Here is a 23,841-nt window from a genome sequence, read left to right on the forward strand (position 1 = left end):
TGAAATAGTGCATGCACTTTTTCACAGCCATTTTCACTGCACCAGGTCACCTAGATATCAGGCCTTCAGCCCCTGAAGGCTGGGTGCAAAGTACCTGTGTATGTGAGGGCACCCCTGCACTAGCAGAGGTGCCCCCACATTGTCCAGGCCCATTTTCCCAGACTTTGTGAGTGCGGGGACACCATTTTAAGTGTGCACTGGACATAGGTCAATACCTATGTCCACCTTCACAATGGTAACTCCGAATATGGCCATGTAAGGTGTCTAACAACTGTGAATTGTACCCAAATACTGATTCCAGTATTGGTTGCACAATTCCATGCTCTCTGGGGACTCCACAGTGAACCCCCAGTACTGCCATACCAGCCTTCTGAGGTTTTCACTGCAGCCCCAGCTGTTGCCACCTCACAGACAGGCTTCTGCCCTCCTAGGGCTTGAGCAGCTCAATCCCAGGAAGGCAGAACAATGTATTTCCTTTAGGACAGGGGTGTTACACCCTCTTCCTTTGGAAATACGTGTTACAAGCATGGGAGGGGTATCATCCCAGAGCCTCTGGAAATGCTTTGAAGGGCACAGATGGTGCCCTCCTTGCATAACCGGTTCAGGGACCCACAGTCCCTGCTCTGGCGCGAAATTGGACAAAGGAAAAGGGAGTGACCACTCCCCTGTCCATCACCACCCTGGGGGGAGGGGGGGTGCCCAGAGCTCCTCCAGAGTGTCCCTGTGTTTTGCCATCTTGGATTCCAAGGTGGTGGGGCACTCTGGGAGCGCCTGAGCGGTCAGTGCCAGAAGGTGATGTCAGAGACAGGTGACCATTCCTCCTCTCTAGGCTATTTAGGGTCTCACCTTTGGGTGTTTCTTCAGATTGGGAGTGCCATACTCCAGAAGGAATCCTCTGCATCCTTTACTTCATCTTTGACCAACGGATCAACTGATGACTACTCCAGGAACTCTTCTGCACCATCCAGGAACCCGCATCTGTCTTCTTTGGTGCAATACTAACTTTTTATCTTCTCACCGGTGGTTCTTCTTTTGCACCTTCATCCGGGTTAGCAGGGGCTCTTGTTCTCCCTGGACTCTTCAGTGCTTCTTGGAGGTGGTCCCCTTCTTCCACAGGTCTTCAGGTCCAGGAATCCATTGTTGGTGTCTTCCAGTCTCTTCTGGTTCTTGCATTATCTTCTATCACGACTTCTAGTGTGTTTTAGGAAACTTGCTGTGTTTTACTCCTGCTTTCCTGGGTTCTGGGGTGGGTACATTACTTACCTTTGGTGTTTTCTTACACCCCCAGCACCCCTGTACACACTACACTTGCCTAGGTGGTAAACCAACTTTCGCATTCCACTATTTTAGTGTGTGGTTTGTGTTCCCCCTAGGCCCATTGCAACCTATTGTGATTTTCACTATTTGCACTGTTTTCCTACTGTGTGCTTACCTGTTTTTGGATACTAGTGTATATTTTGTGTAATTTACTTACCTCCTAAGGGAGTATAGTCTTTCATATGTGTGAGTGCTGTGTGACTACAGTGGTATTGCAAGAGCTTTGCATGTCGTCTCCTAGTTCAACCTTGGCTGCTCTGCCTACAGCTACCTCTAGAAAGCCTGGCTTCTAGACACTAACTAAATTTCACTAATAAGGGATAACTGGACCTGGTATAAGCTGTAAGTACCTTTGGTACCCACTTCAAACCAGGCAAGCCTCCTACAGTCTCATCTTCACTGACTGGATCATCCTCAGAATGGCCAGGATAGCCCTCAGTCATTTTTTGACTGGCACTTTTTGTCAAAGTTTTTTTGAGTTGGTAACTTCTGGTGTGTCGAGGGATGTCGTCTAGGAAGACCGGGTTCAAGCCTTGTGGATCCTCTCATCGGGCAGTGTTGGTGACAGATCCGCACCTTGTGTGTCTTTAGTGTTTGGAGTGCGACCAGGACCCAAAGTCATGCTCCGAGTGTTGGGCCATGCAACCGTAGGCTTTGAGAGAGCAGTCCCTGAAGCTGATGGTGGCCTGGTGCTTGACTTCGCGCAAGTCGAGGTCCTGGTCGAGAGGAAGGTCCCTGGGGCAGTCGCAGAGTCCTCCATCGTAGTTGGCCCTCTCCAAGTCCTCAGGACAATCGGGTAAGTCAAAGCACAAGAAGAAGTCGTAGAAAGCGAAGACTTCACCTTGACCGACGAGGAAGCAGGAGCATCGTCGTTCTAGACCTCCCTCAGAAGAGCATGCGTCTGGGCTGACTCCGTGCCTCCCTGAGTTTTTGGGAGTCGAAGCAACCCTAGCCCAACTCAGAGTTTTATGAGCCCATGCGCCTCATTTTTTGGGCAGTCTGACACCATTGGTGCTCTTTCGGGCCCCATGGAGTCAGAAGGAGCCCCTTCAGGTTCCGCACCGGCAGCTTTGGCCTCCGCACCGATAGGCACCAATGGATCTTTTCATGGATCCGGTACGGTGTTGGTCGTACATCCTCAACCATCCCTGACACCGGACCAGACACTGATGCTCCTGGAGCCGCAGTCCCCATCCTCATTGCCAACTCCGACACTGATCCAGATGGGTGTCCACAATGCCGACTCCAGCGCTGAGAGGAGCTGTGCCTCCTATATTGGATCCTGAGCCTTTTTCCTATGGGCTAGGTTTCGGTGAGGAATGGGAGAGGTCGCTGGACTCTTTGGATTACCAGCTCCAGGTCCTACGGACTGACGTACGGACTTGGGTGAAGCCAGAGGACTGAACACTTTCCCAGATACTGCCATGCCTTCTCTTACCGTTGCTACAGAGGAGAGAGCTTCCTATTCTATGTTGGTGCAAAGAGCAGCTGAGGTGAACTTTGAGTTGCCTTTGTGACAGTCAGGACTAACCTCCAGACAAAGGTGCTTCAACCTGGAGCTTAATCCTCTGTAGCCCTCCTCCCCTTTAATGAAACCCTTACGGATGTCCTACTGGTTACCTGGTCCAAACCCAGTACAGGCATTCCCGTGAACAGGACGATTTCCCGCCGCCATCACCTACCCTGGGTGACCCTAGTTTCCTTACGCAACACCCACCCTTGAGAGCTTGGTTATGCAAGCCTCCACCTCCCATAGCACGTTCCCTTCCGCACCCCCAGATAGGGATTCCAAGAGGCTGCATGCACTTGGGAAGAAGGTGTTTTCTTGACCCAGCCTGGCACTGCTATCTGTGAACACTCCATGCCTTTTGGACCAATACGCCCACACGCTGTGGGATACGGTTGTGCAAGTGCTGCCACAGTTCCCAGAGGAGGCCCAGGCTGTACTTTCCCAAGCAGTTGCTGATGGGAGAGATGCAGCAAAATTCATGGTCTGATGTGTACTGGGCACGATTGGCTCCCTGAGCAGAGCGGTTTGATCGACAGTGGACCTTAGGCACCATGCCTGGTTGAGGATGTGTGGCTTTTTTGGGGAGCCAATCTTATGGACATGCCCTTTGATGGCTCCCGTCTCTTCGTAGGAAAAGCATACTCAGTGCTCAAGTGCTTCAAGGATTCTCATGCTATGGCCAGGTTCTTGGGCTTCCCCCTCCTCCTCCATCCCACCACAGCTGCCTCAAAACCTCCATATGCTACTTTTTCCCCACCAAGGACCAGTTGGAGGCAGGATCCACTATAACCTGCTCCGCTGGCAGTCCATCACGTCAGACAGGTGGGTTTTGCAGATAGTCCAAAGGGGCTTTTACCCCCCCCTTCGAGAATACCCCTTCATCCATGCCACCATCGTATGATTGCATGAGGGAGGATCATTTGGCACTTCTCCAAGAGGATCGTACTGCTCTCTTGGCCAAGGGAGCCATAGAGAGGGTTTCTGTGCCTGAAGTAGGCCGTGGTTGCTATTCCTGCTACTTTCTGGTACCCAAAAAGGGCAAGGGCCTCTGCCATATCCTAAACCTTAGATCTCTCAATCTCTTCCTCAGAAAGGAGAAGTTCAAAATGCTCACTCTGGCTCAGGTACCGTCAGTTCACCATGCTCCTGTTGGGCCTTACCAGCACCCCTCTGGTGTTCACCAAGGTGATGGAGGTGGTCGCAGCTCATCTGTGCAGGTCAGGGTATTCAGTCTTCCACTACTTTGACGACTAGCTGTTGAGGATATTTCCAGACCTCTAGCCATTTTTATTTTCACATACTCATATACCAATCCCACATACTAGCACTCAGCTACCGGCATTCTTTACACCCAAAAGATCTCCGGCAAAGAGCCCCCACAAGGGGCCCGCTAGGCATTGCAGTGTCGGCCTGACGAGGAGCAAAAGCCCAATGATGAAGCATGTCACCATTTGGTGAGTGAGGGCTGTTGGTCTAATAAGAGCAGACTCATAGACTCTATTACTTACTGTATAAATTTGTACTAGTCTATTGGCTGGAACTGTGTACTTTTGTTTTTTTGGTATTTCTGATTGATACCTGCGGATTCTTCACATTTAGAATATCCCCAGTGCGCCAGCATTCCACAGAATTATTTTTTTTTCAAATCGCTCCACGTCAATGAGGACGTCATAATGCCACGGCTCTGCATGCAACTCAGTCTGACATCATTAGAGTCATAAGGAGCCCTCGTTGGCTTACTGCAGTCAGTTCTCTTTTTTTTACGCCTCGGACACATAATGGTTTTCTGGTAGCTCTCAGTTACGGTATAGACTTTCTTCAACAGTTTTTCTCCAGAGTTGCAGCTTTGTTGCTAGAAGAAAAATTTCTCCTCCATGGAAGTCAGGATTTAAGCAGTGTAGGGAATGCGAAGGTCAGATGGCCATTACTGATCCGCACATTGACTGCGGGAGGCAAAGCTGTTTATGGCCAAACAACAAAAAAAGAGGTAGTCGAAAGTCTCGGCCTTCATTCCTCTTGCCGCCGTTTGTCGAGGAATGATTCTACGAAGTCAGGATCTCCAAAGTAACAGAGAGTAGAAAGATGTGAGGTGTTTCATTCTCCATCTCCGATGCCCACTTCGACGACCCCTGTGGGCCTGGCTCTGGCTTCGCTTGGGCACCTTTATCCGGAGCCTGAAGAACAGGCTGTGACTGCTTAGGTACACACTCCTCCAACACAGGAGCAGAGTTATGCAGCATTTCCAGCTCCAGGGACGGTTCCCTCAAGTTTTTTCAATGCTATAAATGGCATCTTTGCAAGGGCATTGACTTCATCTGGTGCGCCTGGTCTGCTGTCATATTCACTGGGCGGATTCCCAATGCTGTACCAGCAAGGTTCCTTTGTGCCTTTTGTAACTATACCTCAGGTGTCCTGGCCTCATCCAGCACCACAGCGTTCGACTTCATCAATCGAACATGGTTCATCTGCACTGGCGCCAGCTTGGCCTTTTCTGGTGTGGGTTGAAGTAGCTGTGATGTTGCGTCATTCGACTCCGGCACCCTCTGTTCCTTCGAAACAGGGTTCTAAATCACCGGCGCCACTGTTGAAATTGCCTGTGCAGTTACCGATGTCACCGACGAAGTCAAGGCAGAGATCTAGAAGAGAGGCTCTGAGACTTCTAGAGGAGGAACAGTATGCCTTGGATAGAGGCGATCTTGCAGAGGGGGAAATAATTCACCTAGACCCTGAATTTGAGGGGTTGGACATAGCAAGTGGGCTGGACACTTCACCTGAATGTGGGCTGTTATCTCCAATGGGTATTTGTTGTAATATTGTTGTATTAATGACATCAACATATGTAATATAGTATGTTATCCAAATCATATAACACCACTGTTATTATTCTCTTAACCCAGTTACCACATGACTATTTCCTTATAATCACATTATGTTATTCTTACTAGTAAAATGGTGCACTCCTTCCCTCTCTTTTGGAATGTGGGCTAATGGTACAACCGGGAGTGCACCTTAGAATGTTGATGAAGAGAGTAGACAGTTGGATAGAAGCTGTGAGCTGTGGAGGTGTTATGCAAGGAGTCTATCAATAAACAGGTTGTTAACTCAACTGGTCTCTACTGATTACAAGTTATTACAGTATTCCTACACCTGAAGCCATGTTGCATCACTCTTTTATAAATAAGGCAGCTGAAATGTTGGATTTGCCTTTACCCGCAACTGAACTTAAGTCACATTTATTGACAAAGGTATTACAATCATCATCTTCTTCTGAACAGTTGTTACCTCTTAATGACACATTCACAGAGCCAATCCTAGAGATCTTGCAGAAGCCCATGACCTCCTGTGCTGTGTCTCAGCCAATTGCAAGGTGGTGCAACCCAGCTCCATGAGAACCTTTATTTTTGACTCTTGGTTCATTTCCTTCCTCCCCTGCTGATAGATTAAAAAAGAATGTAACAGTCAGCAGAGAAGGTGTTCTCTTCATGTAGTATGGCCTTAAAATCTACTTATGTGACATGTTTGTTAGGTCGTCACCTGTAAGCTCTGATGGACTTGGCTAACGCAGTGGTACCAAAATTGCCGGAAGATGTCCAAGGCCATTTTGCTGAACTAATGAATGATGGTCAAGCTGCTGCACGCCAGGTCATACAGTCAGGTCTGGACACTGCTGACTCTGTGATAAGAGCAATGGGGACCTCAATTGCTTCCAGGAGGCATGGTTGGTTAAGGGGGTATGGTTTTGCTCCCGACGTACAAACAGCTTTGTTAGAGCTTCCATTTGATGGGTCGAAATTGTTTGGTGCTAAAGCTGACTCGGCTTTGGAAAGGTTTAGAGAGTAAAGCAACAGCAAGAGCTTTGGGCCTGCAAACTCAACCCAAGGATTACAGACAGTTTCTAAAGTTTTGAGGATTTGAAAGATCCTTTTCCTTTCAAGGAACACATCAGCAGGAGCAATTGAATCCCCTCTATAGAAGTTACAGAGGGCAGAGCTGTGGAAGGCAGCGTGGAGCCACCCATCAGTCTTCCTCCTCTTCTTCCGCCCCGGCCAATGTCTCAGGAAAGCAGCCCTAGTTCAGCCATCTTGGAGCATGCTTTACCTTGGGGTGAGAGGTTGGTTCATTTCTTCAACAGTGGAGATCCATAACATCGGACAGTTGGGTGTTGAGTATTGTAGAAAATTGGTATGCCCCACCATTCTAGGAGTTTTCCTCTCCTTTTTTGCTACCCAACAACGTTTTTGTATGGAAGAACATTTTCTGTGACTTCAACAGGCGGTCCATACCCTACTTTTAAAGGGCTCAGTGGAGTTGGTTCCGGAGCAGGAACGGGGTCAGGGAAGTTACGATATTTCCTTATTCCCAAAAAAGAACTGTCATTTACAACCAATCCTAGACCTCAGGGTTTTGAATTGGTTCATCAAACAGGAAAAATTTCAGAGTCACCAGATCCTCGGGGTCTGCACACGTTCCCAACACGTCCACCACTGAACAGCTCCAAGACTCTGTTAGATAAATCACAGAGGCTAAGAGAGTTCAAGAGGGGAAGAGGGGATTAGGAAGGGAACAGCTGGGAAGGAGACCTGTAGTAAGAAAAAGGTTAAAACACACAATATGAAAATTACATCTCATGAAATCAATACTAGACTATGACTCTAAGCCTAGTCATTCTGAAAACATGAACAACCTAAGAATTAGGCTTAAAATGACTAAGTTTCAAGATGGCCGGATACCTGTAAGGGAATCAAGATGGATTAAATTAAACTTTCAAATTCAAGTACTTTCCTTTACATGAGAATCAGGAAAACCTTCTGAATAAGTTCTAAACCAGTCATATGAATCCTTTTTTGAGAATGCATATTAGGACTATGCAATATTGCATCTAGAAACTCTGGCCTTTTGTGTTCTCTTGAAATGTTTCAACATGAATTTTGCACATTGCAGATTTTCATATATATAGTAAACACCATAAAAGGATTGTGCACCATGAATAACACAATATGGATTCATGAAACAAAACACACAACTTGTCAACTCGAATACTACCTAATAAATGTCTTAGAATAGTGCCATACAATGAACAACATGAATTAAGCTCGAGGAGAGAATCGTGCGTCTTGCCGATTCATAAGCCACGATGTAAATGCCAAGAAATAACAGCGCGCAATGAATAACAAGATTAAAGCACCATGAAACGAATCGCGCGTCTTTTGCCGATTCTTAAGCCACCATGTAAATGTCAAGAAATGGTAGCGCTCAATGAATAACAAAGTTAAATCATCATGAAACGAATCGCGCGTCTTGCCGATTCGTAAGTCACCATGTAAATGTCAAAAAATGGTATCGCGCAATGAACAACAAGGTTAAAGCACCATGAAACGAATCGCGTGTCTTACCGATTCTTAAGCCACCATGTAAATGTCAAGAAATGGTAGCGCGCAATGAATAACAAGATTAAATCAACATGAAACGAATTGCGCGTCTTGCCGATTCGTAAGCCACCATATAAATGTCAAGAAATGGTACCGCGCAAAGTAATCTGTTAATCATTAAAGAATTAGGCCAAGAATATGAAAGTTCTCGATAACGGCGTCGGGAGGCCAGCCCAACCACTGTCTTACCGCCCAGAACAAGGATCACCAATGAAGAATGAAGGGCAGATGCCTGGAAGATCAAATAGGCCACCGGGACAGGAGCTCAGGAAGTAGCTGCTGCTCTGCACCGGGACCTCTGAGTAGTGAGCACTTGGAGCTGGGCTGGCTCCCTTTTATAGAGTCTTGGCCCAGCCCACAACCACACCCAGGCATGCTGCAGGGAAAGTCTCTGGAAGGCCCTGGAAAGGGACCACACCCTAACACACTCTGAAAGCCTGCAGCAATACATTGCAAATGAACAGTATTTGTAAACACATTAAAAATAAGTCTTCAGGATTAAACTCTGCAATGCAAAAGGTTAAACAACAACATAACAGCACAATGCATAAATTACGTTGTTTTGAGAGTGCTGGGTTTTTGCATTCTAGTCACCAATAGAGCGCGCACTTCCCTGGTGTTGACAGTACTCCCCTCTCCCAGACGCGCTCTAGGGCCTGGTTTGCCTGGATTAAGACGATGAAAGCGTCTCACAAGTACTGGAGCATGAACATCAGATGCGGAAACCCATGAGTTACTTTCAGGACCATAACCTTTCCATGAGATTAAGTACCATAGATTACGCCCTCTCAGTTTAGAATCCAACGCTTTCTTAACATCGTATTCTTCTTCCCCTTGTAATAGAACAGGAGCTGGATGAGGGTGGACCTTTTGGACTGCCTTCTTCAAGAGGGAAGTGTGGAACACTGGATGAATCCATAAGGATCTGGGCAATTGTAGTTTATAGGTCACCGGATTGATTTGCTGGAGGACAGTGTAAGGACCTATGAATTTGGGGTTAAACATGTGCTTCTTCTTGAAGTCTATATGTTTTGTGGAAAGCCACACTTTGTCACCTGGTTGATATTGCAGTCCCTCACAATGTTTCTTGTCATAATGCCTTTTGTATTTTTGTTTGGCTTTTTCTAAATGCTGTTGAATCAGTTTCTGGGTTTGATGCAAATGCTGAATGGTTTCTGACACAGCTGGAGTAAGAGAACTTTCTTGAGGAATTGTGATGGGCAAGGTGTCAGGATGATAGCCAAATAAACCAAAAAAGGGTGTAACGCCAATAGAAGTGTGGAATGAGTTATTGTAGGCTAACTCAGCTAACCAGAGCATAGATGTCCAAGAATGAAGTGCCTTTTCAGCATAGGCACGTAGGTATTGTTTCAAAGTCTGATTTAGTCTCTCCGTTTGACCATCTGTTTGAGGATGGTGACTAGTAGATAGTGTAGATGTCACTTGGAGTGTTTTACACCATGTCTTCCAGAAATTGGAGGCAAATTGCGACCCCCGATCGGAGAGGATAACTTTTGGCAGTCCCTGATAACGAACCACTCTGTTCAGTAAAATAGTTGCCAATTCACTAGAAGTGGTCAATTTCTTACAGGCAATGAAATGTCCATATTTCGTGAGACTATCTACTACCACCAGAATTACTGAATGCTGTTGAACCACTGGCAGACCGGTAATAAAGTCTAAAGAAATGTGTTCCCATGGATGACTTGGGGTTGGAAGTGGATGTAACAACCCTATTGGTTTTGAATGGCTTGTTTTAGTGCGAGCACAGACTTCGCATTTGTTTACCATTGCTTTTACATCTTTTGTTAGGGTAGGCCACCCAAAATAGCGTTGGATCAGTTCAAGAGTTTTAGGAGTACCTGGGTGACCTGCTGTAGGTATAACATGCAACCAATGAAACACTATCTTGCGAAGTTTGGTAGTGGGTACGAACAAACAAGCGTTGTGAAAGGGTAGTCCTTGCTTGATTGACCTTTTGGGGTCTGCTTGGGCCCATGTTTGGCATTTCTCAACAGTGAAAGAGTTGCGAATTTCTTCAAAGAAATCTTCAGTTTTTATGATACATAGAACCTTGTCAGGAGCAATGATAGCTCTGGAGACTTGAAATGCAGGCAACGTGGTAGACTCTTGGCAGGACAAGGCATCAGCTTTGCGATTATCTTTACCAGGCTGGAAGGTTACTACAAAATCAAATTTGGAAAAAAACAGCATCCAGCGTAATTGCAGAGGAGTCAAAAGTCTGGCGGAACTCATGAATTGAAGATTACGATGATCAGTATATACTGTGACAGTGTATTTGGCACCCAGCAAATTATGTCTCCATTCTTTAAAGGCGTCACGAATCGACAGAAGCTCTTTTTCAGCAATGACATAGTTCTGTTCGGCTTCGTTCAACTTCTGAGACATATAAGCTACAGGATAGAGTTGACCAGTGTCTTTATTTCGTTGGGACAAGACGGCTCCTATTGCTACATCTGAAGCATCAGCTTCCACTATGAAAGGTCGATTCGCATCAGGATGAGTCAAGACTGGGGCAGTGGAGAAAGCTTCCTTCAAAGTAGAGAAGGCTTGGTCAGCTTCTGGGGACCATACAAACTTTTCTTTCTTTCTTAATAGCTTAGTGATTGGAGCCACTGTCTGGGAGAAATGATTTATGAACCTCTGGTAAAAATTCGCAAACCCCAGGAAACATTGTACATCACGAACAGTCTTTGGGGTGGGCCAATCAGATACGGCTTTTACTTCCTTTTCTGCCATCACCATACCTTGAGGGGTAAGAATAACCCCTAAAAACTCAACTGTGGTAACAAGAAACTCACACTTGGTTAGTTTGCAATATAAATGGTGTTTTCGAAGGGCTGCAAGAATTTTCTTGACATGTTGGACATGTTTGTTTTCATTGTCTGAGTAGATCAAAATGTCATTGATGTATACTATGGCAAATATGTCAAGGCGCTCTCTAAGAACGTCATTCAAGAAAAATTGAAATGCTGCTGGAGCATTACATAGACCAAAAGGCATGACGGTGTATTCAAAAAGACCATATCTTGTCTTGAACGCTGTTTTCGATTCGTCACCCTCCCTCATTCTGACCAAATGATAAGCACCTCGAAGGTCAAGCTTCGTGTAGATTTTTGCACTCTTTACTTGTTCTAATAAGACCGGAATTAGGGGTAAAGGATGTTTATTCTTGATGGTGACTTTGTTCAATCCCCTATAGTCGATACAAGTTCAAAGTTCTCCATTAGCTTTTGAAACAAAAAACAAAGGCGAAGCTGAAGGAGACTTAGAGGGGTGAATGAAACCATTCTCCAAAAATTGATCTAGGTATTTTCGTAAATGTTGATTTTCATGTTCTGACAGGGCATACACACGACAGTTGGGAAGTATCGCTCCTGGGGCTAGATCAATTTGACAGTCATAAGATCTATGAGGAGGTAGGGTCTCTGCTCCTTTCTCATCAAATACATCTTTGTAAGATGAATACTCTTTGGGCAGCTGAATTTCTTTCTCCGCGGCAGTAGCTATGTAAGAGTTGCAGACTTTTGGTACTTGAATCTTTTGGAGACATTGTTCTTTACATAGCGCAGATGAGAACATGATTTTTCGTTCTGCCCAATTGACCTCTGGATTGTGATGAGTTAACCATGGCAAGCCAAGGATAATCCCATATTGGGGAGCATGGATCACGTCAAGGATGATTTTCTCTTTATGTTTCTTTCTTTGATTCTTATCTTCACAAATCATCAACAAGGGAATAGTCTGAAGAGTTACTGGACCACCAGTCAAGAGTTTTCCATCGACTGCCTGGACGACTTCTGGGGTCTTCTTTTCAATACATGGGATCCCCAATGCACGAACCAATTGGGCGTCAACAAAGTTCCTAGTAGCCCCAGAATCGACTAGAGCTTTTTTGAAATAGATCTTTTTCTTCACCTGAACTCTTATTTCCAGTTTAAGATGTTTAGATTGTGAAGGGTCCACGGTGAAACCCAAGAGCAACCCTTCTCTGCATCTCGGGGGTTTTAGTTTTCCAACTCGACTGGTGCATTGGCTGCGACCTTCTGAACTGGACCTTGCTTGCTCTTTGGTTTGATTGGACAATCTTTGGCAAAATGTAAAGACATTGTCCATTTTTTCTGCGTGGGTCCTTTTCATCTTTAGTCAAAGGTCTTCTGATGGTTCCAATTTCCATCGGTTCTGGCGTTCTTTCTTTCTGAGTTCTTGATTCTCTGTTATCATGAACACGCCATGAATATTTTTCAGTCTTTTTGTGCATTTCTTTATGTTCTGTTAAACGATGATCAAGCCTCAAGACAAGGTTTATTAATTCTTGACAGTCTGTAGGTTGTGGGTCGATTTGCGCTAAGATTTCTTTTAGTTCCTCTTTGAGTCCCTTGTAAAACAAGACCGATTGTTTTTCTTCAGGCCAGGATGTCTCGGCAACCAGCCAGTTAAAGTTGGCTAAATACGACACTAGGTCCTGATTCCCTTGGCGTAAATCTAATAATTCACGATCTGCTGACTGTGTTACAGTTCTACGATCAAAAACTCTCTCAAACTCACAAACAAAATTTCTCCAGTTGTACAAGGGACTATCTTTACGCACAAGAGGAATTGCCCAGGTAGCTGCATCCCCAGACAGATATGATAACAAGAAAGCTACTTTGGACTGGGCATCCCGGAAAGTATGTGGTCTGCAGGTGAAGTGTAGTTCCACTTGAACCAGGAAAGATTGCGCTTTTAAAGGGTCACATGAGAAACGTTCTGGGGGAGCTAAAGGAATTGCGGAAGGGACATTGAGGGAAATGCTTGTCGGATTACTTCCAGAAGTCTGAGAAGAAGTACCTGGCCAAGACACACCTGTGGGACTTTGTTCCTTCTTCTCTACCTTATCTTGTAACTGACTCACTCTCTCAGCTAGGCTAGTTGTCAATTCTTCGGATGATACCACCTCTGCCTGGAGCTGGGTGATAGCCTTGACTAACTCGTCCAGCGTGGCCATGCTGAGAACATCCACAAACCAGGAGGATAATAATTTGTGGGCTCACTATTCTGTCAACGTCACCAGATCCTCGGGGTCTGCGCACGTTCCCAACACATCCACCACTGAACAGCTCCAAGACTCTGATAGATAAATCACAGAGGCTAAGAGAGTTCAAGAGGGGAAGAGGGGATTAGGATGGGAACAGCTGGGAAGGAGACCTGTAGTAAGAAAAAGGTTAAAACACACAACATGAAAATTAAATCTCATGAAATCAATACTAGACTATGACTCTAAGCCTAGTCATTCTGAAAACATGAACAACCTAAGAATTAGGCTTAAAATGACTACGTTTCAAGATGGCCGGATACCTGTAAGGGAATCAAGATGGATTAAATTAAACTTTCAAATTCAAGTACTTTCCTTTACATGAGAATCAGGAAAACATTCTGAATAAGTTCTAAACCAGTCATATGAATCCTTTTTGGAGAATGCATATTAGGACCATGCAATATTTCATCTAGAAACTCTGGCCTTTTGTGTTCTCTTGAAATGTTTTAACATGAATTTTGCACATTGCAGATTTTCATATATATAGTAAACACCATAAAAGGATTGTGCACCATGAATAACACAATATGGATTCAGGAAACAAAACACACAACTTGTCAACTCGAATACTACCTAATAAATATCTTAGAATAGTGCCATACAATGAACAACATGAATTAAGCTCGAGGAGAGAATCGCGCTTCTTGCCGATTCGTAAGCCATGATGTAAATGCCAAGAAATAACAGCGCGCAATTAATAACAAGATTAAAGCACCATGAAACGAATCGCACGTCTTTTGCCGATTCTTAAGTCACCATGTAAATGTCAAAAAATTGTAGCGCGCAATGAATAACAAGGTTAAATCATCATGAAACGAATTGCGCATCTTGCCGATTCGTAAGCCACCATATAAATGCCAAGAAATGGTAGCGCGCAATGAATAACAAGATTAAATCAACATGAAACGAATTGCGCGTCTTGCCGATTCGTAAGCCACCATATAAATGTCAAGGAATGGTAGCGTGCAAAGTAATCTGTTAATCATTAAAGAATTAGGCCAAGAATATGAAAGTTCTCGAGAACGGCGTCGGGAGGCCAGCCCAACCACCGTCTTACCGCCCAGAACAAGGATCACCAATGAAGAATAAAGGGCAGACGCCTGGAAGATCAAATAGGCCACCGGGACAGGAGCTCAGGAAGTAGCTGCTGCTCTGCACCGGGACCTCTGAATAGTGAGCACTTGGAGCTGGGCTGGCTCCCTTTTATAGAGTCTTGGCCGAGCCCACAACCACACCCAGGCATGCTGCAGGGAAAGTCTCTGTAAGGCCCTGGAAAGGGACCACAACCTAACACACTCTGAAAGCCTGCAGCAATACATTGCAAATGAACAGTATTTGTAAACACACTAAAAATAAGTCTTCAGGATTAAACTCTGCAATGCAAAAGGTTAAACAACAACATATCAGCACAATGCATAAATTACGTTGTTTTGAGAGTGCTGGGTTTTTGCATTCTAGTCGCCAATAGAGCGCGCACTGCCCTGGTGTTGACAAAAAATTCAAAATGCTGACCCTGGCGCAGATGCTTCCAGCACTAGACAAAGAAAACTGGATGGTTTCAATCAATTTACAGGATGCTTATTCCACATTCCCATTCTGCAATCGCACAAGAGGTATCTCCTCTTCATGGTGGGGTCGCATCATTACGAGTTTACGTTTCTTCCATTTGGTCTTACTTCTGCACCTAAAGTCTCCAAGAAGGTGATGGCAGTGGTCGCAGCACATCTCAGAAGGTCGGGAACACCAGTATTCCCTTACCTGGACAATTAGCTTCACAAGGCTAAGTCTCCAGAGTTGGTGCGGCATCACTTGCAATTGACGACTCAGTTGTACAACCTGGGCTTTTTGATAAACGTGCCCAAGTCTCACCTGAAGTCCTCTCAGCACGCTCTGTTAATAGGGGCAGTACTGGACACCACAGTAAATCAGGCCTACCCTTCCTAGAGGAATCAAGACATTCAGGCTATGATTCTGATGTTTCAGAATGGAGTGACGGGTCCAGTTTGAAGGTCTTACGCCTGCTATACGACAGAATAGTGAGCCCACGAATTGCTTCCTGCATTCTGTTGATCACCCATCCAAGCTGGCACATGAGGGCTCTTCAGTGGTGCTTCGCCGGCAGTGGTTTCAACACAATGGAGATCTCAGAGAGTCCGTTGGAATCTCCAGAGACGCTGCTGCGGATCTTCGATGGTGGGGTGTGGACAGCAATCTATTGCAAGGGAATCCATTTTGTCCTCCTCCTCCGGAGGCCACGGTGATAACTCTAGGGTCGGTAGCACATCTGGGGGATCTGGAGATCAAGGGAATTTGGTCTCCAGAGGAACAGTTGTTTCACACAATCTGTTGGAATTGCGGGTGATACGTCTGGCTCTCCAGGCCTTCCTCCCTTCCATTTGCAGTCAGTCAGTGCAGGTCTTGACAGACAATGCTACTGCAACGTGGTACATAAACAAACAGGGAGGTGTAGGGTCATATCTTCTCTGCAAAGAGGTTATACGACTCTGGTCCTGGACTCAGGACCATCGGATTTAGATTATAGCAAATCGCTTGGGTGGAGTTCTGAACGTATGTGCGGACAGTCGTAGCTGGCATTTTTCAGCCGCTCAAGAGTGGCGTCTCTATCCGGAAGTGGTGCTTCACATCTTCTGGCTATTGGGGGATCCCTCAGATAGACCTGTTTGCCACTCAACAGAACGCACACTGCCCGTTATGCTGCAGCCTACAGTGTTTGATTGATGCAGGGGGCGTTGGGAGACATGTTTCAATTGGACTGGGGCTCCCAGCTGCTTTACCTATTTCCCGTACACCCTTGATTCCTTGAGTTCTGAGGAAGATGCACCAAGACCAGGCCCAGTCATATTAATAGCCCTGGTTTGTCCATGAAAAGTGCAGTACACACACCTTCTTCACCTCTCTGTGCCCTCAGCTCAGTCTCCTTCACAGGGAAGATTTCCTCTTGCAGGAGCAGGTTCTACACCCCCACCTCCAGAGCGTGCAGCTACATGCCTGGAGATTAAAAGGGGCAACCTGAGTTTTTTCTGTTCCACCCCGACCTGATGGAGGATTTTATTTTATCAGCCAAGCGACACTCCACAAAGTCAGCATGCGCTGGTAGATGGACTAAATTTTATAAAGTGGTGCAAAGTAAATTCTGTTGACCCCTTAAAAGCCTGTTTATTTAACATTTTACGTTTTGCACTTTCCCTGGCGCAGCAAGGTTGTGCAGTTGCAACAGTTAAGGGATATTTGTCTGCCCCTTCGGCTTTCCTTTGTTTACCCCATCAACCTTCCATGTTTAACCTTCCCAGTTTAACCTTCCCAGTTTAAGTCCCCTTATAGCAGTGGTTCCCAACCTTTTGACTTCTGTGGACCCCCACTTTATTATTACTGAAACCCGGGGACCCCCAATGAACATTATTGGAATCCAGGACCCCCCCAAAGTGTCATTATTGAAAGCTGGGGACCTAATCTGTTAATAATATTAAATTTTCTAGGCAGTCACGGACCCCCTGAGGATGCTTCGTGGACCCCCAGGGGTCCCCGGACCACAGGTTGGGAACCACTACCCTATAGTGCTAAGGTTTATCAATGGACATACTAATAAATGTCCTTCTACTCTGTTTATTATGCATCTATGGGATTTTAATTTGGTTCTCACTTACCTTATGGGTACACTGTTTGAACCCTTACATAGTTGTCGTCTAAGGTTACTTACGTTCCAATCTGGTTTTCTAGTTGCTATAACGTCAGCTAGGCGTGTAAGTGAATTACAGGCATTAAGTGTGAAGCCCCCCTTCATGACTTTGTATGCAGATAAGTTGGTATTGAGAACCATGGCTACTTTCTATCCTCCTCCCCATCCATCATGGGCGGAGGAAAGTCCTCATTGTTTGGACCTTAAAAGGGCTATGAGCTTCTATATTGACAGGACATGTGATCGCCGGCTGGATGATCAATTGTTTGTCGGCTACATATGAAAGATGAAAGGCAAGACTGTGCAATAGAGGACTTTATCCAGGTGGATCATCCTCTGCATAAAGATCTGCTATGCCATGGTGAACACAGAGCCTCCTTATGGTATTAGAGCTCATTCCACTACAGCTAAGTCTTTCACTTCTGCCTTAGCAAGGGGTGTACCAGTAGTTGACATTTGTAAAGCGGCAACTTGGGCCTCCCTCCACACCTTTGTGAAGTACTATTGCTCAGACTCCGAAGTGAGGAGAGACGGTCATTTTGCCCATTCTGTTTTGCAAGATATTTTGGTATAAGCATGCAGGACTGCTTTGGGATTCTATTCAAAAGGTGAGTAATCCACAGGTAGATGGATCCATCAGAAGAACAAGTTACCTACCTTTGGTAATGCTTTTTCTGGTGGATACAGTATCTACCCGTGGATTCCTCACTGACCCTCCTGCTTTCCTGATGCTTGTCTGTATATACCAAAGAGAAATCTATTTGTATTCATATTCATGATGTGTATATATGTCAAGTTTTTGATTTAAGTTTACAACAAGATGTGGTATTTCTGATGTGGTTTGCACCCGTTTGCCTTGAAGGGACGAAAAAGTGGGTGGAAACTGACGTCAGCATGCTGGCAAGGGCTTCTTATGGCTCCCAGGACATCAAACGTAGTCGCATGTGGAGACGTGGCATTATGATGCACTCATTGACTTAGAGAGCTATGAAGAAAAGTTTCAGTGGAATGCTGGCTCATTGGGGATATTCAGAAGGTGAGGAATCCACAGGTAGATACTGTATCCACCAGAAAAAGTGTTACAGAAGGCAAGTAACTTGTTCTTATCCGCTATTTCTGCGTTTTTGGGGTTGCCTGATCAACCTTCTCTGTTTGTCTCCTTTTGTTACTCCGCCATTTGGAGCATCTTGGGTCTTGTGCCTATGTTTCCTCCATCCCTATTCATTGTACCCCAATGGGATTTGAATTTGGTTTTGACATTCCTGATGTGTGCTCCTTTTGAGCCTCTCCACAATTGTCCTCTCAGGCTCCTCACCTTGAAAACAGCCTTCCTCGTGGCCATTACATCTCCCCGCATGTTGAGTGAGCTGCAGGCATTGTCTTCTAAGCCGCCTTACCTTTCCATCTATCCTGATAAAGTGGGGTTTCATACAATGGCCTCCTTTCTGCTAAAAGTGGTTAAGCCCTTTCATGTAGGCTAATCCATCACCTTACCTACTTTTTATGCATCCCCACATCCATCTAAGGAAGAGGAGAGACTCCACTGCCTGCACCCAAAAAGAACATTGGTGTTCTACCTTGATCGTACAAAAGAGCTCTAGGTGGATGATCAACTCTTTTTGGGTTATGTGGGTGCTTAAAAAGGTCGTGCAGTGCAGAAGCAGACCATCTCCTGATGCGTCGTACTCTGTATTAAAATCTGCTATGCACTGGTCAAAAAGCAACCACCTGAATGCGTGCTCATTTTAGTAGAGCAATAGCTGCGACCACTGCGTTAGCACGCCAAGTTCTGGTTCTTGATTTTTGTCAGGCGGCAACGTGGGCATCCTTGCACATGTTCACCAAACACTACTGCCTGGACAGTCAGGTGCGTAGGGGCGGGTACTTTGCCCGTTCAGTTCTGCAGGACTCTCTGGTTTGATCTTGGTTCACAGACCCACCTCCAGGAATGGTATTGCTCAGGTATCTGTTCAAAAAGTAAGGAATCTGCATATAGAAGTCTGTATCAGATGAACAAGTTACTTACTATCGATAGTCTTAGCTGGTAGAGACATATTCTTGTTGCGTATTTGTTACCGACCCACCCATCCTCCCCACTCTGTAAACTGATTTCTCGGGACAGGGACTCCTCTTTCAGGGCCTTAGTTTTCATGCACCAGTGGTCAGTGTTCTTCATGGGTCTGCGCTTCTGGCATGGAAAGTTGTGAAAAGAAACTGATGTCAGTGTGCCGGAGTGGCAACTCTATAGGATTCGCAGTGTCATATCTGGCGCAGAAGATACCAACGACGGGCTCAGAGCCGATCTACACCACCTATCAGCACACAAGGCTACTGCTTGAGAAAAATCTCTGGATCCAGGCTGATGCCGGGTGGAAATTCAAAAGGTAAGGAACCAGCAGCTACAATATGTCTCTACCATATAAGGCATTACTGAAGGAAGTAACTTGTTCATCAGGTGAAAAGTGCTGCACAACTCACCTTTTATCTGCTTGCCAAAATTGATCTATTGTTGAGGAAAGTTGTCTCTATTGCCGGTTTGGTCATGATCTGGTTAGAGAATTTCAACTGTTTGTAGAAACTTTGAGAGAAATTCCCAGAATCTCACTTACAAACTTCAGGTGGCTGGATCACTAAGGGAAGCGTTTCTGAAATCATGTGTAGGCATATGATACTTATTCTAGGATAGACTTTATGCTAATTGACCAGCACAACTTGCAGAATGTAACTGACATACAGTGTCCGGGCCAAATGTTGTCTTATCATTCCCCCTTTAACCAGCACTGCCGCACAGGCAAATACAGGGCTTGACTACCTACATGGTGCCTTGTGGTGTCATTAAGACAGAATTTCTATACGTTACTTGAGAAAATTACAAAATATTTTGAAGTGAATGGCACACAGAAAACCTAAGAGGCATAAAGTGCAAAGCTATGAAAGCAGTGTGAAAGGAGTATGACATAGCGTTCTCATGAGCAGCCTGTGTGATTAAAAAGTTAGAAAATCACTAACTTAAGGGACGGGAATTGGCAACAAAGTCAATAGACTGAGAGGATAAGTAGGGGGAAAATAGAAACACTATGGTTAGAAAAACTGGAAAAAAAATTGCAAAAGAACTGTTAAAAAATAAAACATTTTGACATACATTACATAGGTAGAAGACAGAGCAATTAAACTTATAGCATCACTGCTAAAGAAGGAACACCTTGTTACAGACATTATATCCATTGGAAATGTTCCCGAAAACATAATATAAATGCATAGAGACTATGAAGGTGTTTATAAACACCACAAGAATTTATACCCCGACCCACATCAAACAGAGCGATCTAAGATATATTCCATTCTAGTAATAGGGAATTTCAAGTATTTATCACAGGAACAAAGACTTCAAATGGAGGGGTCACTAACGCTCGAGAAAATTGAAGTAATAAAAGAATCAAATACATCTAAGATCCCATGCAGAGACGGTCTACCAGCAGAATACTATCTAGCTTTTTAGTGACTCAGTGATGCTCAGTCTGTTACAGGTATGTTAGAAAGCTACCGTGATGGGGGTAGGACCTACATCTATGAGGAGGCTCTAATAATAACATTGTGCAAGCCAGGCAAAGATCCAGTGGATTCTGGAGCTTATACGTTGTCCATGTTTAACTAATACATGAAAATACTGGCTAAAGAATTAGCCACTAGATTGAAAACTGTTATTGAACTAATATATGAGTGCCAAAATAGTTTTAAATCAGGTGGGCGAACAACGTTAAATACTAGACGAACATGACGTGTAATCGGTAAAGTAAAAAATGGCAATCAAAAACATGGCTCTGGTGTTGATAGACAGAAAAAGTCTTTGAAACACTTGCATGGAAATATTTATTGCAGTATTAACAGCAGTGAACGTTGGTCCTCATTTTAAAGAGTTGGTCAAACTTCTGCATTCAAAAACCACTGGTGGGAGTAAAGGCTAAGAAAGTGATCTTGGAGGAATGGGAATTGCAGAGAGGGACAAGACTTCCTTGTCCACTCTCTCCATTGCTATTTGCTTTCGCTCGTCCTCGTGAGATCTTGGTCCTTGGGTAGGCAGGCAGTCGTCTTGGTGTTTTCCAGGCCAGTAGGGCTGGGGCCAAGTCAGGTGTCATCTGGAGTCTTCTCTGCTGGTGCGGCTCTTCAGTACCCATTTTCAGTTCGCCAGGAATCTGAAGAGCAAGGTCCAGTGGTGCCCCTAAATTCTAGATTTAGGTGTGTTACAGGGTCAGAGTGCAGTAGCCAATGGCTACTGTCCCTGAGGGTGGCTACACCCTTCCTGTGCCCACTCCCTTTGGGGGAGAGAGGCACATTCCTAACCCTATTGGCTATCCTCCTCCAAAATAAGATGGAGGCTTCTGCAGGGAGGGGGTCGCCTCAGCTCTGGGATGCCTAGGGGTGGCCCCAGCTGAGGTGGTCACTCCTCCTTGTGTTTACTAATTTTCCCGCTGGGTCTGCTGCCAAAAAGTGGGGCTTGGTCTGGGGACCTGGGGGTGGGATGCAGGCATCTCCACTAGCTGGAGTGCCCTGAGAAGTGTAACTAACAAAAGGCAGGAGCATTTTAGGCTCACCGCCAAGTGTTGCGGTTCCTGCAGGGGGGGAGGTGCGAAGCTCCTCCACCCTGCGCAGGCTTTATCCCTGACCCCAGAGAACACAAAGGTTCTCACCCCATGGGGTCATAAACTTGTCTGTTAGTGGCAGGCTGGCACAGACCAGTCAGCCTCACACTAAAGGGTTGGGTGAAATACAGGGGGCATCTCTAGGATGCCCTCTGTGTGCATTTTTCAATAAAACCAACACTGGCATCAGTGTGGGTTTATTGAGCTGAGACGTTTGATACCAAACTTCCCAGTCTTCAGTGAAGACATCATGGAGCTATGGAGTTTGTGATGACACGCTCCCAGCCCATGTACTCAATATGGCCACACTGCACCTACAATGTGTAAGAATGGGCTTAGACAGCTATGTCCTCACCTGGGGTATAGAGCACCCTGCCGTAGGGCTGTAAGGCCTGCTAGAGGGGCGACTTACCTATGCCACGGGCAGTGGTTTGTGGGCTTTGCACCCAGAGAGTGATGCCATGTCGACTTTACCTTTTTCTCACCACCAACACACACAATCTGCAGTGGCAGTGTGTTTGTTGAGGAGTCCCTTCGGGTGGCACAATACATGCTGCACCCATTGGAGACCCTCCTTGGCCACAAGGCCCTTGGTACCACTGGTACCTTTTACAGGGGACTTAGCTGTGTGCCAGTTGTGGAAGCAATGGTACAGTTTAGGGAAAGAACACAGATGCTGGGGCCCGGTTAGAAGGATCCTAGCACACATCCAGCCAAGTTAGTATCACATATCAGGCAAAAAGCGGGGTGACCATACCAAAGGGGCGCTTTCCTACAAATGGCACTTGTGCAACACAAATAACTGAGGGTTTAAGCAGCACCCATGAGTCCGATGAGGAGGGTATGGAAATTATTTACTTCTAAATTGGAAAAAAAATATCCATATACTAAAGTGCTTCCATTGTGCGTGCTGGGACATTTTAAAAAACTGAATAATGAACTAGGCATCCCTAGATGGAGGGCAGGGCGATGTGAAACACCATGGGATCTCTAACACTAGGGGAAAAAGGCCACCGATGCGTTCCACCTAGCCCTAGGACAATTTATACAATATGACATGCTCAGAGTAATGAGAAATGTGTGGGGTAAACCACATGAATCCCTCAGGAGGGGTTGATAATTGATGCTGACCAGGTGGGGGGTGTCCATAAGCTTTAATGCAGACACTCCTAAACGACAAATAAAAAACATGCCTGAAATGGGAAGGTGGCTGCGGGATTCAGTTCACTGAAGCAATATCGCCATAGGCCCTGTCGCTCATTTGGCGTGCTACTAGTGATCCTCGATTCCCCTCTTACAGTTCCACTTTATACACCGAGCACGTATTACACCGGCAGTATGCCACAAGTGCCAATGCACAAAGAGCACACTGTGAAGTGTGCGGATCCGGGCGCCATCGTTTTCATCTGTTGCGAGAATAGTAGATTATTGATGGCAGGCATTATGCTTTTATCACGCACAGTTTACACAAGGAAATAGACTACAGATGTGCCTGTTAGGTATTCATGCTATTCGTCCAAAGTAAGGAAGAAATGTGCACAGGTCCTGCTGTTATTGGCTGAAAGGCGCATTGCGATACAGTGCCTTGGGTCTAATACCCCTAAAATCGATGACTGGATCAAATATACAAACGAATGGACGCTTGCGGATGAAATCCGAATGGAAATGACAAGAGCAATTACAAGACGACCTGGAGAGTGGAAGGAATTAGCCAAAGCACGTATATACCAAGCAAGCCCCCCTAACTGAATGTACAAATAAAATATGTATTTAGAGAAAGAATGACTAACTAAAAAGTCAAAAGAAAAGGAATAACAATATATGTCTAATGAATAGAAGATAAACTAGCAAGATGTGCACAGAGAGTCATTTTTTGGCTCCCATCAAATGCTCAGTTTATAGTACACAGACAAGCCAGGTGTAGGCTGTTTATTACGTTACTGGAATGTTGTGAATCAATAAAGATACTTTAAAATAAATTACTTATTTGTAAACGTGTTAGTACCCAATGAGATAAAAATGTAAAAATCAAATATCATAGGTGAGACGGTCACCTTAATTTTGCTGTCGCGTTAGTGAAGCAGTTTCAGCGAAAGTTAATCTATTGCCTTTTTATGTAGGTGAGCTTGTGTCATGGTTCACTATTCTGT

General features: G+C 45.3%; 1 protein-coding gene across 2 annotated transcripts in view; it reads left to right on the plus strand.

The window, feature by feature from the left end:
• TMEM67 (transmembrane protein 67) overlaps window positions 1-23,841 on the plus strand; it is a 663,651-nt gene that overhangs the window by 632,693 nt on the left and 7,117 nt on the right. The gene's annotated exons all lie outside the window — the stretch shown is intronic.

The sequence above is a fragment of the Pleurodeles waltl genome, chromosome 2_2 (assembly GCF_031143425.1).
Source record: "Pleurodeles waltl isolate 20211129_DDA chromosome 2_2, aPleWal1.hap1.20221129, whole genome shotgun sequence".
NCBI classification, from domain to species: Eukaryota; Metazoa; Chordata; class Amphibia; order Caudata; family Salamandridae; genus Pleurodeles; species Pleurodeles waltl.